Genomic DNA, 17,518 nt, shown 5'->3' with positions numbered 1-17,518 from the left:
ATGTTGGTTGTGGCAGTTACTTGATAAAGTACACAGTTTGAACACGGCTGTTGTTCGTGTTTTGTGCGACATAACACACTGTAATGATGGAAAAAGAGTTTCGAGATGAATTTATGGGACGTAACCACGTAATGCTGTAGCTTGAGGACATCGTAAACCGAGGACCCCCTGTACGTAGCAGTGGAGCAAATCTTTTAGTCTATTATAAAAATAGAACAGAAACTCATCTTTAGGACATAGTAAGTGCCATCAGTGATAACAGTACGAGTGGCCCTCACTCTGCGTCCATCACACCGAACCACGTGTGATTGTTCTTTACTGTTGTGTGGTCTATGCTATAAATAAATCATTTCCAGTTCACCCACAACCTGGAAAATCTGCTTCACATCTGCTTACGCCTTTATTAAACACGATGTGTGACCTGAATCTTTCTGAACAATGCTGTGCAGCTGTGTCACTCACTGTATGGTTGACTCGCGTCACCTATAAACCGTATTCTACCTTCACCAGTTTGAACAAAGGCGCGGGAACACCAAAAACATTAAGATGTAGACGAATATATCCGCTGTGATCACCGTGTGAGTCAAACGCTTCAAAAAGAAGCGCGGCTCTGCATTTATATTCATCCAGTGGCCAGAAACACATTGCTAAGTGAATGCTAATGTGGCTGCCTGTTTTGTTGGGGCGTGTAAGTAGATGACTTATTATCCATAACAAATTTATACAAAAGTGCCGGGTGCATGCTGTGTAACAAAGGTCAGAATTCTGAGGGCGTGAAAGGAAAACAAAGTAGAATGACGTTGGAACTCGTGTTTTACCGATTGTCAATCAAAGGTCAAAGTCAATAATACATAAATCAAATGGGCAAAATATACTTTAAGAAGAGGCCTGGTTATTCAGACATGTCGGATAATGAAAATGTGTTTTTCCATAGATATGGTTTGTTGAGGTTGATCTTTCACAGATACTTAGATAATAGTTTTTTGTTGTTTTTTTGTTTTTTTTGCACTCACCTGTGATGGTAGTATAATATCAGAAAACGAGTTCTATTTGGAATCTACAGTAGATGGTCATCAAAAGGAGATGGACATAGTACTCTGTACTCGATATTGTATTATATGGTTCATGGGAACCATACAATACAATATCGAGTACAGCCACCAGGTAGGAAAACAAAATGTTTCAAAAAGCTTCTCGAAAGGTTGAGACCATGAAACAGATGCCGAGACACCAGTGAACGACCGAGTCTAGTCTGGAGTTTTAAAAATGACTCATTAGAGCCCTGCACAGGGATATAGTTACAGACCAAGTTACACACCCAGAGCAGGCTGGAGACCACGAGGAGCAATTTGGGTATACAAGAGATGAAGTAGTAGTAAACTGGGAGGAGGGTGGTCCCAGTCCTGCCCCCACCCCTGACATGCTATAACTCAGCCCATAATACAGCTAACAGTACATCAGTGTTAGCCATTTCAGACTGTTTAAGCGGTTAGGTGTTTAAGCCTGTGCACCTTATTTTTCACATTTTGCTTCTACCATGTGTTCAGTGGGCCGGACCAGTACAATAATCACATAATTACCTATAAATAATAATACGCCCATGTTTTCCCCCTTTTTTCATGGAAAGAAGTACAACAACAAAATCCATATTAAATGAAATATAATTTTACAAAACATCATGAGCATGAAGTGTTTATGCAAAGTGGGCCAGATTGAACCTCGTAGTGGGCTGGTTTTGGTCCACGAGCTGTATGTTTGACACCCCTGGTTTAAACCAAGTCAAATTTCTTGTATGTTTAAATTGACTTGGCAATAAACCTCTGATATGGATCAGTTGTCACAAGTGCAGAATAGGATCTGGATCTGGATCTGGATTTGTTACAATTTAAACTACATAAGCAGTTACAGACTATATATATATATATATATATATATATATATATGCTTTGTAATGTTTTATATACTGTATTTTAACAGACAAACAAGTGAGACTGGAGTCAAATTCCTGCCAATAAAGTTGATTTCTGATTCTGGTACCTATGCTGATTCTTAAATAAAGCTATTGTCACATGTTCACGATACGATCTCACTGCTTGGAGTAAAAGCATTCAGGAAACAGTGCGAAGGAAATCATTTTTTAAGGAGGTTGAAAATCTGGTCCTTAACTTTATACCAGTAACAAAAACTCCAGCTCTAATTAGTGTTCACTCCTTCCAAACTGCTTGTGTTTTCACTGCCAGTGATGCTGTTGCGAACGCAGACCTCACAGAGTGTTGTCAGTACACACATGTGAGGAAACTGCTCATGCATTATTGAAAACAATGTTGGGCTGTGTTCCTCTCCCTACTCCCCCAAAACAGAGGGCTGCTCAGAGACTGTAGATGGGGTGGGGTCGAGGGCTCGGTGCACGAGATGCTTTTTCTCGATAATTCTCGGTTTAACGTTTCTGATCTTGATGGCTGTGTTCCCCCTGCTCCACTCCAGCGGGTCACATTGAGTCACAAGGCCAGCCGCCGATGACAATGGCATGCTTGTGCACAGGCTGAGCTATGGGTAGACTGTCTGATGTGAAGGGATACGATGGCACAGGCTGGACTTTAGAGGATTGTGTGTGTGTATGTGTGTGTATGTCGTGGTACATGCAGATATAAGTGCTTTAGCTTTGGATATCCATCCATAACATGTATCTGCTGCAATATGCAGATAGTGTTATGATACCTCTAATTAAAAAAAAAACACTCATATGGTATAAATACATGGAAGGGGTTGAATTTATAACATTTTTAAAATGCTTTAGACTTGTTGTTTGCCCCTGCTCTGATCTAGTTTAAATTGAGCTTTCCATGCATTCGGCCTGCTGCTTTAAAGACAAATAGCTCAAATTTATTAAAAAATTAAGACAAAGAATATAGTAAAATATAGTAATCAAATATAGTATTCAAATAGTTAGTCATGTTAGATGTAATTGTTAAATCAATATATGTCCAGTAATGGCTAAACTTTAGCCATTAGTGTCTTTGTCAGAAAAAGCAAAGATAAAGATAAACAAAAGCCTTGCTTAGAGTTAGAAAAAAAAGATAAACTGTTAGGAGACAGTACATATAACTTAACAACAATTCAAGAAGTACAAAATAAATACCTAGAGGAAGAGAAAAACATTGAAGTCTGACAAACATAAATAAAGGTCATTTGACATATAATCAGCTTTTATCAACAAACACCTTAAAGTAAATTGGGAAAAAAACACAAAAACACAAAACAGATTAAAAAAAAAGGTAAGTCAAATAACCAAAAGCTAAATAAAATAGCCAAATTAGGCAGAATAAACACATTCTTAAATGAAATATTTGTACGTGCAGCCACTGACGCACACGTTCTCTTAGCCCACATGTTCTGAAGATCGTCAGTCCCCTTTATGAAAGAACAAAAGTTCAACACCGATCCCCTCTGTCAGGACAGACAGGTTTCAGGTGGACGATGTTGTTGTCTCCATCACAAAGTGATGAATAAAACACAGTGTGGACGTCTCACAGCACAGACAACCTCCCTCCTTCCCCTCCTCCCCCTCATCTCCCCTTCTTCCCACCCGGCTACTCCACCACCTCCTTGTTGTCATATGACCACTGTTATGTGTGTGTGTGTGCAGTGGAACACAAAGTTGCTCTGTTAGCCCCCTCTGCTCTGCCTCTCTGATTCGAGTGCTGGAAATAAGGCCTTCTCACTCAGTGGTCTCAGGAAAACAGACGGACCCTGTACGAGTCCAGCAGAAAACATGAGGCAGAAAGAAAAAGAAAACGCCAAACTGATGTTTTTGTGTTCCAGGGTTAGGGACCGCCTAAGATTTTTTAGTTTAGGAGCACACTTCTTTCCTGTAGCTCCAAGCCCATAATTAATTGGCAGTTTCATGATCTGTCTTCATGCCATCATCCTGAAAGGGAGGGCTGCCAAAACTTTGTCCCAGTACCTGGAGAGGATTACAGACCCAAAACAAACACAAATGCTGAGCCAGCTGAATCTGAGCAACACCTTGTCTTACACACAGAATGACAAAGCAACAGATACAGGCTTTAGGGCTGCGATTCTTCCACGGCTTATGGGAAATTACACTGATAAAATGATCCAGTTACAAAAAAGCTGCACAAAATGCTACTCCTCACTGGCTTTACGACATCAGGAAACAATTTCCTCACAATGTCACAGTCTCAGTCACTGGTTCTGTGCCTCTTTAAGTAGCGCAATGGAAAATTTCAATATAATTTAGAGAACATTAGAGAACAAGATGAAGTGCAACGTAACTGCGCAATAAAAGTCTGGTTGCAGGCAACTGCAGAGGTAAATGTTGCCAGACTCTTTTTCATGGTGTCGTTTTCAACGTAGGCAAGGTGTGTGCTGTGAACGTGTTATCATTTGATCAACTCTTTATCCGATCTTGTGAGTTTACATACTTACAGACCTTAACCTGGCAATTTAAACCACACACCCTTAAGGTTCTGTTATAAACTAGCAAAACGTAACAGCTTTGCTAACTTTGCTGCCGTGGAAGCTGTAAGTGTGTATGCCTAAGCCAACAGTACTGTGCTCACACGCAAGTTTAAGGATGAATAATTGTGCATCGGACTCGGGCTTCGTCCGTGTCAGATCTACTTTAGCTGTCACTAACACTGAGGAATTCCAGTCTGTCATGACCTCTGCAGTTGTATCGCACAGTGAGGTGGACGAAAAACAAGGTGGACTGAGCACAGCCTTGGTTTTTGGATAACAAAATTGTTTTTTGTTTTTTTTTAAAAGCTATAAATACAGCGTCGCCTCAAGGTTCTTTAGACCAATTAAAGAATTCCTCTGAATTCCTCTGCGGTGTGTTAGGTACAGTAGCACTGTTGTTACAGTCAACATGACCTTAGTGAGTCTTCTTGGAGTGACCAACGCAGTACTCAGTATTGTTATGGCTCCATTTCCCATAACTTTATCGAGAAGGGCTTGTTCCATTATTCCGATGCACAACGTTAAAAGAAATATTGCACGGGAACTAGTTGGCGAGCAGAGTGGACAAATACATCATCACGTGGCCCTGTACGTGGAAGAGAGCTTTGTTTACTTTGGCTAATGGTCCATCATACATTGGATTGTGCTACATTTGCTTTCTTTTGTTTATGTTGTTGTATTCCAACCTTTCTAACCTTCATTAGGCGTAAGTCAGACTGTTCTGGTATTTTCATGTCCAAGATTATGGTGTTACCACTGTGTTAGCAGTTAGGTGAGTGTCATAGGTACTTATGTAGAGGAGGTGGGTTCTGAGTTTCGGCAGAAATCGAGCTTTGCACCTTAGGAACGGAATTCGAAGACCCCTGATTACCAAGTCAGATTCTGTCTTCAGTGTTAAAAGTCATAGCTATCTAAGATATCTGGTCTCTGGTAGAGCAACACAACATCATATTATGGCCAGAAATTAAACAGTAGAATATTCAAGAAGTCATGGTAAATAGCGTTAAGAATCAGAATAACTATTGCAGTAAGAAGCTATGTTTCTTTTAGCATTTTTTGTGCTGTATTTTTAGTAGCATTCGCATTAAAGCCTAATATCTGTTAGCCTGTGAAGCCCACTGCCCACTTGCTGTGAAAAAACAACTTTCGTTAAGCAAAGTACATCAGAAGACGAACTGTATAGAAACAACTAGCGGTGAGGCTGCTAGCTATCAGTTGTACGTAGCATGCACTGATACCGTATGAGTTATTGTCTGTCAGTAACACTACTGTGGAACAGAATACTGAGTTCTCAGACCAGTTGGTTTTGTGGCCCTTAGGGACTGTTTAGCTTGTATGCTAAAGCTAGGAACACAGTCTTCTTTAACTGAGAGGAAAAAGGGGTTTGGGAGTCGAATCCTCTGACAGTGCCATCTCCTGGATCTAACTCCAGATGTAGAGCAGAGTTTTCACCTTGGAATTAAGGACTATTTATTTTCTGATAATTAAAAAAAAACCACACTTTTGTTACAAAAACATAATTATATGAATGTAATTAATGCCACAGTCGTTTGTCATCATTTCACTGTGACACATTCATTATTTTAGTTTTTTTTTTTCACAGAGGTATTGTAGTGTGTGAGTTTGAATCTAATATTCCTGATGGATGAAATGCCAACGGCTGCACAGAGCTCCTCCACCACTCTCATCTGGATTTACAGATGTTCAAAGGCTTCAGCGTGAGTTGCTGCTGCTGGAAGTGTAACGGACACATCCAGCATTCTCTCTGTGCTCACAGGAGCGTTGCCTTTCAGCTCCGATGAAATTATCGCGGCCTTTAGCCGCTCTCTTTTTTACCCCCTCTCACCTTCTCGTTCCTCCTTTTTTCCTCTCTCACTCTGTCTCTCTGCTCTCTGCTGCATCAACCTCCGCCCCTCTGCCCCATCTGCCTCCCTACTGTTAAACCCCCAGCTCCTCGACCCCTCCCTTCACTGCCTCTCTCTCGCTCTCCCTCCAAGCTCTACCACACATACAGTACACACATATGCACATGCTCTCTCGAAGCTATACAACCAATCCCAACCCCCCTCTGAAAAAAAAATAAATCAAATCAATAAGACTCCTTTTTAAAATAACAGGAATGATTATTGAAACAGATCTTCCCGTGCAGCCTACTGTGGCAACAACCACACTTGGCCTCCTCTCCCAGTGCCACCGTCAGGATATACATTCATAAAGGGACACAGAGCAGCTGGATACCGATGAAGCACAAACAAATTCTAGCTTTACATTATCACTCATTGTCAGTGTACATTATTTGCTCCCGTGGAACTGCACCAAAGCACCACTGGCAGCAACATTCCTCTGCTGCTATAGGCCCACACTTTTTACCCACTTCTCCCAGTTCCTGCAGAGCCTGGCTGGCTGGGATTTGTGCTCTTCCCACTGCACATTCACATTTTGTGGTTCCTGGAGCCAGTTGTGAGCGCTGAGCACTTGATTGCATGTGATGGTGCTTTTTATGCTCCCACTTCCCCAACTTGTATTTAATAGATTATGGACTGAGCGTAGAGGCTTCCACACAAACATGCACACAGCTCTGTGCTTGTCCTACATACAGTAATTACAAGAACTAAGCACTGCATTCAGAATCAAGAAGCAAGGATGCTCTGGGGAGATGATGAGTCAAATTGCAAGCATAAGATAGCAGTGTCTGTTGGCAGAGAGCTCGTAGGGTGGAGGAGGGGACTGGACAGGCTGCCTGTCTTGGTGCCATCTCTGAACATCACATTTCCCAGTTTATCATAAAAAAACAAACCCACACATCCTTTAGCAGGTCTGCCATTAGGAAATGACAGCCCGTACCTGTGGTGTGTCCATAGCCGGAGACGCCTGATGGTGATTTAAGATGAGAGCTGTGTGAGAGGAAAAAGTCAGGCTTACCGTGTTCACAAGCCAGCATCCATGTACAAAAGGATACTGCAGACGAGGGTGCGTAGGGAGAGAGGAAGGAAGGCTGTAGAAATCCACCTTTAGTCCTGCAGCTTCATCTTCATATTTTCCTCATATTCACAGAGACTCTCCCTAACCTTAAAAAAATGTCTCTGTCTCTCTCTCTCTGTCTCTCTCTCTGTCTCTCTCTCTCACACACACACACACACTCACTCTCTCACACACACGCATACATCTCACTTGCAGTTCCCCTCTTTGACTTTCTTATCAGCGTCTGTGTTGTATATTCTCTCTTGTTTGCTCCAAGGCAGTTGAGACACTGCGGCGATGGGGGTGGAGGGCGTGTATATATGTGTGCGTGTGTTTGAGTGTGCCAGAGACAGAGGCAGAGAGAGGGAGTGCAGGACAGAAATGGAGGGAGGAGTCAGCAGGGATAGAGAGCGAAAGGGGGGAAATGGTCAGGATTAAATCATGAGAGTAACAGAGAGAGGGAGAGAGAGAGGGAGAGAGAGAGGGAGAGAGAGAGGGAGAGAGAGAGGGAGAGAGAGAGGGAGAGAGAGAGGGAGAGAGAGAGGGAGAGAGAGAGGGAGAGAGAGAGGGAGAGAGAGAGGGAGAGAGAGAGGGGGAGAGAGAGAAGGCGGACCTAGATGGGGAAGCGACAACATCTAGTGTTTAATGATAAAACAACACTGGCCATTTAGAACAATGCTGGTTGAAATGGAGAGGCTAGAGTAAACATTTGCGCTTGCTGAGGCAGCCAGTGTTTACTGACAGGCCAGCAGTAGGACGGGTTGTGATTTTCATTGATAGTGAGAGTATTGAGAGTGAAAAAAAAAACACACGTACATGCTAGGTAGAGAGAGAGTTAAGAGAGGAGGTNGAAAAGAGGAGAGGGAAAGGGGGGAGGGGAGACGTGACGACAAAGAAATGGGAGGGTGACTGGACGATGGTGTAATGTGCTGTTTCCGTGCCAACTGTTTCTGTGACAGTGGGACCACTTCCTTTATTGCTATTGGCTACAAACCAAGAATTGGTAGAAGCTGCGTGGGGCAAATGAGGCAGCATGGTATGGGGTTTAAATGGGTGGTTCCCTCGTCATCCGCTCGCTTCCACTTCGGGGGTTAATCTCTTGGGAACGTCGCGCAGAACGACGTTTTGTTTTGCTCCACTGCGGAGAACACATGCATGAACACACACAAACATAATGGTCACAGTGCTGTAGCATGACGTGAAGTATTGCAGGGTCATTATGGATGCCACCGGTGTGTAAAGAGACTCCTCCCTCTCTTCTGTCACTCCCCCTGACACACACACACACACACATATATGTATATACACGGACACTGTCCAGCAGGAAAAATCCCCAGCTCAGGTTGCCTACGGTGTAGTAATGAAATTACTGCTGTCATGAACTCTGAGGTAATTAATCTGGAATAGCCAGCGTGATTGCACATCTGGTGATGTCAAATAACTTTTCCTCATTCTGGCCTTTCATCTGGCCCTCATATTATGGCCCAGGAGGGAGGAGGGGGTGAAGACCTCCTATTTTGTCATTGTCACTTTCTTGCTGACTTTTTAAAAACAATCTATTGGAACTAAAATACAGCGGTCCCTCGCTACTTCGCAGTTCTCCTTTTGCTCCCACAGTGCATCGCAGATCTTTTTTAAAATATCTATCTTGCAGGAGTTTCGCTATAGCCCAAATTAAGACGCCAACACAGATGACAGTTAACAGCCTTTACAATAATGTGCGCTCCTGTGGTCCGCCGGTCATATACGGTATATCCGTTGAGGCCAGATTCCACTCCTCTATCTCTCTCCTTGGTCCCGGCTCCTACTAAAACAAGGAGAGGCTTGATTACTCCAATTGCACTCACCTGCGCTAACCTTGTCGTGTTTTAATTTATTTACATAATATGTACGTCTTATATTACCATCCTACAACTCTACTGTGTATATAATTGTGTGGACAAGGGTAATACAGTCTAGGGAGGGTTGATAACAGTGTGGGGGAGGTTTGTAAACGGTAAATATATACGGAAATTATATAATAACTATCTTGCCCCTACATCGCCGATTTTCCCTATTCAAGGTCTTGGAACGCAACTACCGCAATAGGAGTGGGACCACTGTACTATTATAAACTATTTGACTATTTGCTGGTGATTCCTAAATATCGGATTGAGGCCAAAGGCCATGTAGAAAGACCAAATGTCTTCTGTAGGGCATTCATTTGCAGCTTAAAGTAATCTTTTCATTAAAAAGCAATAAGGTGTTTTTTTTTTTAAACAACAGTCTTTATGGAGTACACAAAAGGTTCTTGTTTACCATGGTCATCTATGTTTCCCCTGCAGTGGCGGTGCCCGTGGGGTACTTTCTAAAAATCAAACTAGTCAACAAGAGGGTGAAAAATTGTACTGTTACTGTTCGTTTTGAATCAGTTACACTTGCAGTGATATTCAAATGGGTGCAATAACAGTGGTAAGAAGAGTGTCTGCTACTGTATGTCCCAGAGCTGATTATTATTACATTGTTCGGGAAGTCTGTATCAGACATGTAGCTCTTCATATTACTGAGTACCCTTGAAGTAGCTCTCAGTTTGAGAAAGGGTGGTGACCCCTGCTCTAAAGAGTATTCACTGTAGTTCCAGACGTCGTCATCAGGGGCACAAAAGAGTGGCCATAGTAGAAACATTTAGTACATTTTCCACAGAGGGAATAATTACAGAATAATGAACTTGAGTATATATGCAGAAATACTTCTTTTATTATTTAAAAAAAAAGTTAATTTGTTAAGGATAAATACGCCTCAATCCCCCAATCGATTGCAGACTAGGTTCAATTAGCCTCAATCCCCCAATCGATTGCAGACTGGGTTCAATTATGTGATTTGTTTAAAAGTTAATCCTGTGTTTTGCTCCTCTTCAACATGTATAATAACATTTGCGAGAGTTTTTCATTCTCAACACACGGATGCTTTCGGTGTCAGTGTTGGTGTTTATTGTACAAGTGAACATTGTTAAAATGGGAATAGAAACAATATACCATGGTACAGTGTCATATCCTGTATGTCAGGTCTAGAAAGTGATACCTTCCACTCAAAACCCACTCCTAACTGTTCCTGTCACTATATCAGTTATGTTGTTTTTACATTTCTGAAGAAGTTAAAAAAAATCATGGTTATTGATGTGTTCAAATGACTACAGTGATACTTCAGGTCACAAACCGCGTCAAAGAACGAAATACATTTGTGACCAGAGGTATCACTGTAAATTTTCTGAACCTCTTCAGAAATGTAAAATAAATTGATCAATTTCCAAATAATTTTTTTCCCAATGCAATTAATGTGCGTCCAGTTAATCTGTTCTATGGATGTACTCCTTGAGAGATCCGAAACACAAAGAAAGACGAATTACCTCTTTGTCTCAGCAGTAATACATTTAGGATCCACCACTTTTACATACAGTGTTCCCTTTTGAGAGCAATAATAAGGAATTATTTTAATGAAATCACAAAAAAACAAAAGTATCAACACTTGTGTGTCAAGCACGAACAATGTTAGCGGACAGCAGATGCGTGAGAACTGGGGTGTTGCTGAGTGAGGGGCCAACCGTCTCATGCGGTGTTTTGTGCGTCGGGCATCTCATGTGCTCCGGTGGGCAGCGTTAGTAGTAGTGAGAATTACGATTACTATTCACGTGTGTGCGTGTTCGTAAATCGAAGCAACGTTTGTAAAACTAAGCAAAATGTGTTTGAAAATAGTTTTCGTAGATTTGTTCGTAAATAGGGGCGTTTGTGACCGGAGGTATCACCCTATTATTCTTTCTTTTAAAACAACAATTTTTACTTTGAAAAAGGGCAATAAGTTTATCTTTGTACATCAAGCTACCAAACGTCATCAGCATAAAGACAAACTCTTTAGGTCTGAAACACTGCTATTGCACATATTTTGATACATTTTACTACAGGAAGTTTTGGAAGAATTGTATTGTTACACAGTGATTTCCAGAACGGCGGGCCGCAGGATTTCTGATCACTCAACCAGAGTGGGGGCCAGATAACTACATCCATGTCTGTGATACAGTCTGTGGCACATCATGGTAAAAACATTATCTTTGCCTTACTTAACCTTGTTACATACAGGTGGTTTTACGTGTATTTAGGTTCCTCTTCCTCACATTTGCGGCACCATGTTCCCTTCACTCCCTCCTCCCCCTCTCCCCCTTTTCACTTCCACACTGGTTCCCTGTTTGTGTTAAATTGATTTTAACATTTCAACTATCAAAGCTGAGCATTGTCTCGGGGCATATCAGACTTAACACTTCACTAACTACAGCAAAGGAAAATTGTGTTTGTGACAGAAGGTGGTGAAGCTCCCGCAGAGGGAGAAGTTACAGCCGTTATGAAGTCAAAGCGGCATTTCTTATGTAAATTCACTCGTCTGTTTCGTAGAAATGTACGCAGCTACTTGTTTTGTAAATCCTTCCTCGGTCATGCCCTTATTTTGTCTTTTGTTTCTTGATGGTCTCTGACGTTATCGTACGACTCTGTCCACGTCCACTTTCTGTCTCTCCATAACCTCCTCTATCTGGTTGTTGCCCCACTCAGACTGCCTCTGTGCCTCACCCAGGTTCCTGTCTCCCTAATCCTTAATCCGGTGCAAATCGGTCAAGCAGAACAAGCCAGCTTTGATCAGGCTCTCATATCAGCCGTGCTAACATTGTCAGCACACCCGGATTCCATAGAACCCCAGAACCCACGGGGAGTGCTTCAAACAGGCCTGCCCATCCCTGACTTCTATGGAGGGCAGAGGCAGAGGCAGAGGCAGAACAGCTCTTGTTTTTTCGACAGCCAGCAACAGACTGACGTCTGTCCCTTTTTTAAACCGTTAGCGTCACCATTTGACACCATTAATCTGTGATTCCACGTTTGTTTCAGCGCAGGCTTCTTTCTGCACGTTCTAAACTCTGTGGGAATACAGATCGGCAGACAGTGTGAAACCACTTGTGGTTGAGAACAGCACAGAGATGTGAAAGTCGCTTTGGTTTCTGTCACTGTGTGTGTGTTTGTGTGTGTTTGTGTGTGTTGACACATTGCACTGCATCCACAGTTTGACATTATACCTGCCTGTGTGGGAGGAATATGACAAATGAATACATAAAGCAGAATGAGCTACTTACTGAGTGTGTTTTGTAAAAGGAAAGAATCTTAAAAGACGGTAAACGTCTTGTAGGGTATCTGCTCCAGATGGTCCACTTCTTTGGAATGGTTCTACCTGCTTATTGGGTCCGCTTACAGATTCTACAGACACGTTTAATTGATAACGTCGGCGAAATTACATCACAAACATGCTGCCTAATTTATGCACCGTCTGCCAAGTTTCCCAGTAGTACCTCTGTAAAACAGAAATCTCATGAAAACGTGAGATACCGCTAACTGAACATTAGAACAAAATTTTTAAACAAGTCTAGTTCTTATTCTTTTTCTAGAATTATTCTAGAATATTAGAATATAATGTCAAATATGTAAATACCATTAAATACGTCAGTAATGGAGGTCAGTATTCACAACTGGTGAATATAAACAAAGCAGTCTTCACTGTGTAGTGCCACGTGCTGACGTAGTTGTCCTCTTTTAACACCCTACATCGGAATGAGGGAACAAGACTTTCTTGATACATTTTTGGGAGATGGCAACCTTTCTATTAAACGCTGTAGATCAAGGATGTCAGTAAACCAAGGACCGTACTGGAATTACCACAGACACTGTTTCAGACACTGACCCCTGCGCTACATTTTTAAAATTTTGAAAAACATGTCTGACTGTTTGTTGTTGTTGTTGTTTCTCCCAGTTATCATAATGTCCAACAGCCTAAAAAGATGATTATCATAATGAAATGGATGGTCACATTCAGCTTGACTAATATGACACAGGAAGTCATGTTTTAATGTACGTTACCAAAATTTACTATATAAAAAAAAATCAGTGCTTTGAAAAGCTAAATGACGCACTTTAGGTTCACACACCAGCATTTGAGAAACACACTGAGATTAAGAGCTGTCTCTCCTCACAACCACATGACCTGGAGGTTGGAGCTCTCTGCCGCTGCACAACAATACTGACAGTGTACTCTCCCCATTTAATCAGCCGTCAGGTGACTTTTATCAGCCAGTGAACTGAAGCATTTAGAAGAGCATGTCTGCTGGATGTACAACATCTGATTCACAGCAACTCCCTGAAATGAGCTTTGGTCTCTACCTCAAGATGCTGCTCCCCAGCTGGTTTTATAAACTGTTAGGGTCCAGAGTTCTTTTAGAGTCAGTGAAAACCACTGTGGCGTGAGAGATCATCAGGTGTACCGTGAAAAATGATCCCCTTTCACTTAATTGATCTGAAATGTTCGCTGATGTAACAGTAAGAAGCAGAAAAATGAAATACTCTTCCACTAGGTGGCAGCAGATGGCTATAGACACTAAAAACGAGAGACTCAGAGATGTTGAAGATCTCAGTGTATGTTTATAATTCCTGCGAGTACATCAAGGTCAAGGTTAAGGTCAAGGTTTCTGTAGTTATTACTGCATTTGAATATAAATAAATATGAAACGAAATTTCTGTTGCATTCAGATAAATATCATAAAAATACTTACATATTAAAAGGAAATAATGTACACAATAAAAATGTAAAAAACCCAGTTTATGTATATATGTGTCTATGTATATATATATACACATACACACTGTATATCCATAGAAACATTAGATTTAAGCGTTGGGTTTGTCAATGGATGATTGCCGTTAGAGTAAGAGTACTGTGTGGGGCAGTTAAGTGCCCACCACTGCAGTTTTATTGATGCCGTTAATTTCCGTAATGTATTTGTGTATATTGACAGATAGGTGTGCTTTTAATATGAGTACTCTCTGTGTATCAGTCACAACTCTACCATTATACCCTACCGTCTCTAGTACCCCAACTGCTCTATTAGTAAACATTGACACCTGCTGGGCAAATATATGTACCTCATATAGTGTGGAGGACTCTAAACCGTGGTAAAAATAAAAATGTGTATAAAGGGTCTAACGAGGCTATTGTTTCTTTAATGTAGTGTAAATTGGATCAGTACCTCAGCAGGACCTGATGACCTGGTCATCAGATGTGTCTTTTTACATCCAGTACTCCTTAGATCTAAAACTCTATCCATCCGATATGTAATCCTTGTTCCCAGTAGGGTCGTCGGAGGGGCAGGACGGGACGCAAGGTCAGTTGGCTACATAACTGGTATTAAATGGTAGGAAACAAAGGTTTTGAACTTCAGTCACATTATGGTTTTAATGTATAACGTGTTTTGCAAAAGCATTCAAACAGCATTTTGGCGCCTCCTGCAGGACAATACCATGTTTGCCATTCATTCATTCGTATGGTGTAATTATTGTAAAAAACTAACCTTATTCCCTGTCTGCAAGTTTCTGGACTGTGGGAGGAGAAAACCCACACACAATGGGATTCCACACAGAGGAACCAGGCATCAAACCAGATTGTTTGCTGTAAAGCAAGAGCACTAACCACTGGTTAGTCACTGGTCACTGGTTTTCTGTATTGAGTCATTGACACTGAAGCCATATATATATGTATATATATATATATATATATATATATATATATATATATATTAGACACATCTCTTTATAAATAATAATTACTGGAGACTTGTTGTCTACTGAATTTAGGTTCGTGTTCCTAAATTGTGTCCTGTGAATTTGAGACTTTGTCACTGAGAACAGATTGCACATAATCTGTAAGAAAAGCACTTCTTTGCTGACTGAGACCCAATGACCCGTCTCTCAACCTCTAAAGCCTCTTTATCTGCAGGAAAAACAGTTTCAAGTCTTCAAACATCAGCATAGCTCCGATAGCAGTGTTGTTTTTTGACTGTAAAATTCCAATGGTATTATTTTGGGATATAAATGAACCATTAAAAATTCATTAAATGAATGTCGATTATTTAAGTGACAAAAGTCAGACTCTCCTGTAGATGTTAATGATAAAGACTAATGACTAAAATTGAATATTTAATCACTTAAAAATCAACAGTAGTTTAGTCCTTAGATGGTAAAACTTTGAACTTAACTCAGCATTGGTATCTGATCAGTATCATATATCAGCTGAAATGCAACACCCAAGGATCACTATCAGTACTGAGAAACTTGTCAAGCTGGGTTATTCTCTCTAATTTTTAAGTGCATACATTACCATAACCTGTGTACTGTGTAGGGTTGGGACCAGCACTAGTTGCCGGCGGAGTGATGAGCAACTTGGGATAATAATAATAATAATAATAATAATAATAATAATAATAAATTGTATTTCGTTGGTGCCTTTCTGCCACCCAAGGATTGCTGATGGTGCACATGAAGTCAAACCTTCAACCCTTTACCCTCTGAGTCATATTTGTTCAAGACGCTGCACTACAAACCAAGGAAGTCAGCATTCTGACACTGCAGCAGTAAAAATGATGAGATCTCAAACATTGCTGGTTAGTGGCTGTTAACTAGTAAACCCGAAGCATATTGAAAATGTTTGGAGATCATGTAAAAGATATGTAAAGTTCAATGCTTTGATTTACACTTATACATTTAGCTTTTATCCAAAGTGACTTACAAGAGGAGGATTAACAATCAAGCCACACGAGGAAATCTGGAAAGGAGACCACTAGTGAGAGAAGCAGAGCTTACTACCTCGGCTGAGAGTCCAGAAGAGAAAATGAGTGCAGAAATCTAAAAGAGTTAAATGGAATGGAATTTGGAAAGGACAGAAAAGTGCTAGGACAGAAGGTGCTCTCTGAAGATGTGGGTATTTCTGAGTTTCTTGAAGATAGGGAGGGACATTCCTGATCTGGTAATGGTCTGTAGATGATTCCACCAGCGTGAACTGAACAGGTTTTAGGACTGCTGTACGACGTTCCCCAGATGCCCGACATTCTTAATGCTCTGACTGGGAATCCACGTATGAATTTGATTGATTCTGTAGCTCAGGGATGACCAACTATATTTGTCGAAGGGGCAAAATGTTCCTCTGAACCAGTGGTTCTCAATTATTTTCATGCGCCCCCTTGGGGACAAAAATGTTTTCACACAAACCCCCTGAATTGAAATACTATTGAGAACCTGATAATGTGTATTTTTTTATCTGTACTGTATGACCACTGTGAGTTGCTGCCACCTAGTGACTGGAGGCTTGTTATCATTCAAGCATTACAGCAGTGGTACACTTATGTCCATATGCGTGTCATATTTCATTGGAGGCCCCTCACGCCTCACCAGGGGATCCGCCCCAGTATTTGAGAAGTACTTCTCTCGGCAGACACCTTGGGGAACGCTCAAATAAAATTAAATAAAAATCACATTTTTGTCTAACATTATTTAATGTTTATTTTGGTATCCAGGTACTGGCCGTATTTAATCAATCGGTGGGCTGGATTCAGCCAGTGGGCCATCAGTTTACAATCACTGTTGTAGCTGCTACAGCTTCTGATTCTGATTCTGAAGGAAACGTTCTGACTAATTTAATGATGATCATCTAGAGAACACACTTCCATCCCATTGTTTTGGTATTTCAGTTAAGGGGTGAATCAACAGACACTGTCATCCTCCAGAGCCATGCTGCTAATGCAGCTGATGAATATTTAATGTCGATTGCTCTGTCTGACACGTTCATACTGAAGAACTTGTGTTGTATTCCAGTTGGGCTAATGGATTTAAGAGGGTAGTCACCAAGAGTCTGTGGAGGAGCGGACAAGTGTGCGACAGAAGACTTCTTTCATGGACATTATCCTTGAGTGGAGTGTGTCCAGGTAGGAGGCAGCGTAGACCGAGGACAGTTATTAGTCCAAAAGAATATGGTCTTAAATGCTACACTGGTCTCAGGTAGATAGGTGACAGAAGCAGTGATCAAACATGTGTCTACAGTACTCTTTAAAAAAAACACACTTGAATTTTGTACTGAACATGTTTCACACAGCAGACATCTTGACATGATGCAGTGGAGAAAGGACAGGTGTTAACGAGAACGTTAAGAATGGTTCTGTTCACCTTAAGTGCCTCATAAGACA

At 41.2% G+C, this 17,518-nt stretch overlaps 2 protein-coding genes across 2 annotated transcripts in view; both read right to left on the bottom strand.

Moving 5' to 3' along the window:
• Positions 1–7,547, bottom strand: part of gnaz (guanine nucleotide binding protein (G protein), alpha z polypeptide) — a 28,836-nt gene extending 21,289 nt beyond the window's left edge. The window contains exon 1 of the mRNA XM_008324336.3: positions 7,405–7,547. The gene's annotated coding sequence lies outside the window, so the exon portion shown is untranslated. The remainder of the gene's footprint in view (positions 1–7,404) is intronic.
• Positions 1–17,518, bottom strand: part of LOC103389085 (ephrin-A5-like) — a 1,154,841-nt gene that overhangs the window by 207,254 nt on the left and 930,069 nt on the right. The window lies entirely within an intron of this gene.

This window comes from Cynoglossus semilaevis, chromosome 14 (genome assembly GCF_000523025.1).
Source record: "Cynoglossus semilaevis isolate Cse_v1.0 chromosome 14, Cse_v1.0, whole genome shotgun sequence".
In the NCBI taxonomy this organism is placed as follows: domain Eukaryota; kingdom Metazoa; phylum Chordata; class Actinopteri; order Pleuronectiformes; family Cynoglossidae; genus Cynoglossus; species Cynoglossus semilaevis.
This window is presented reverse-complemented; position numbering and strand designations above follow the sequence as displayed.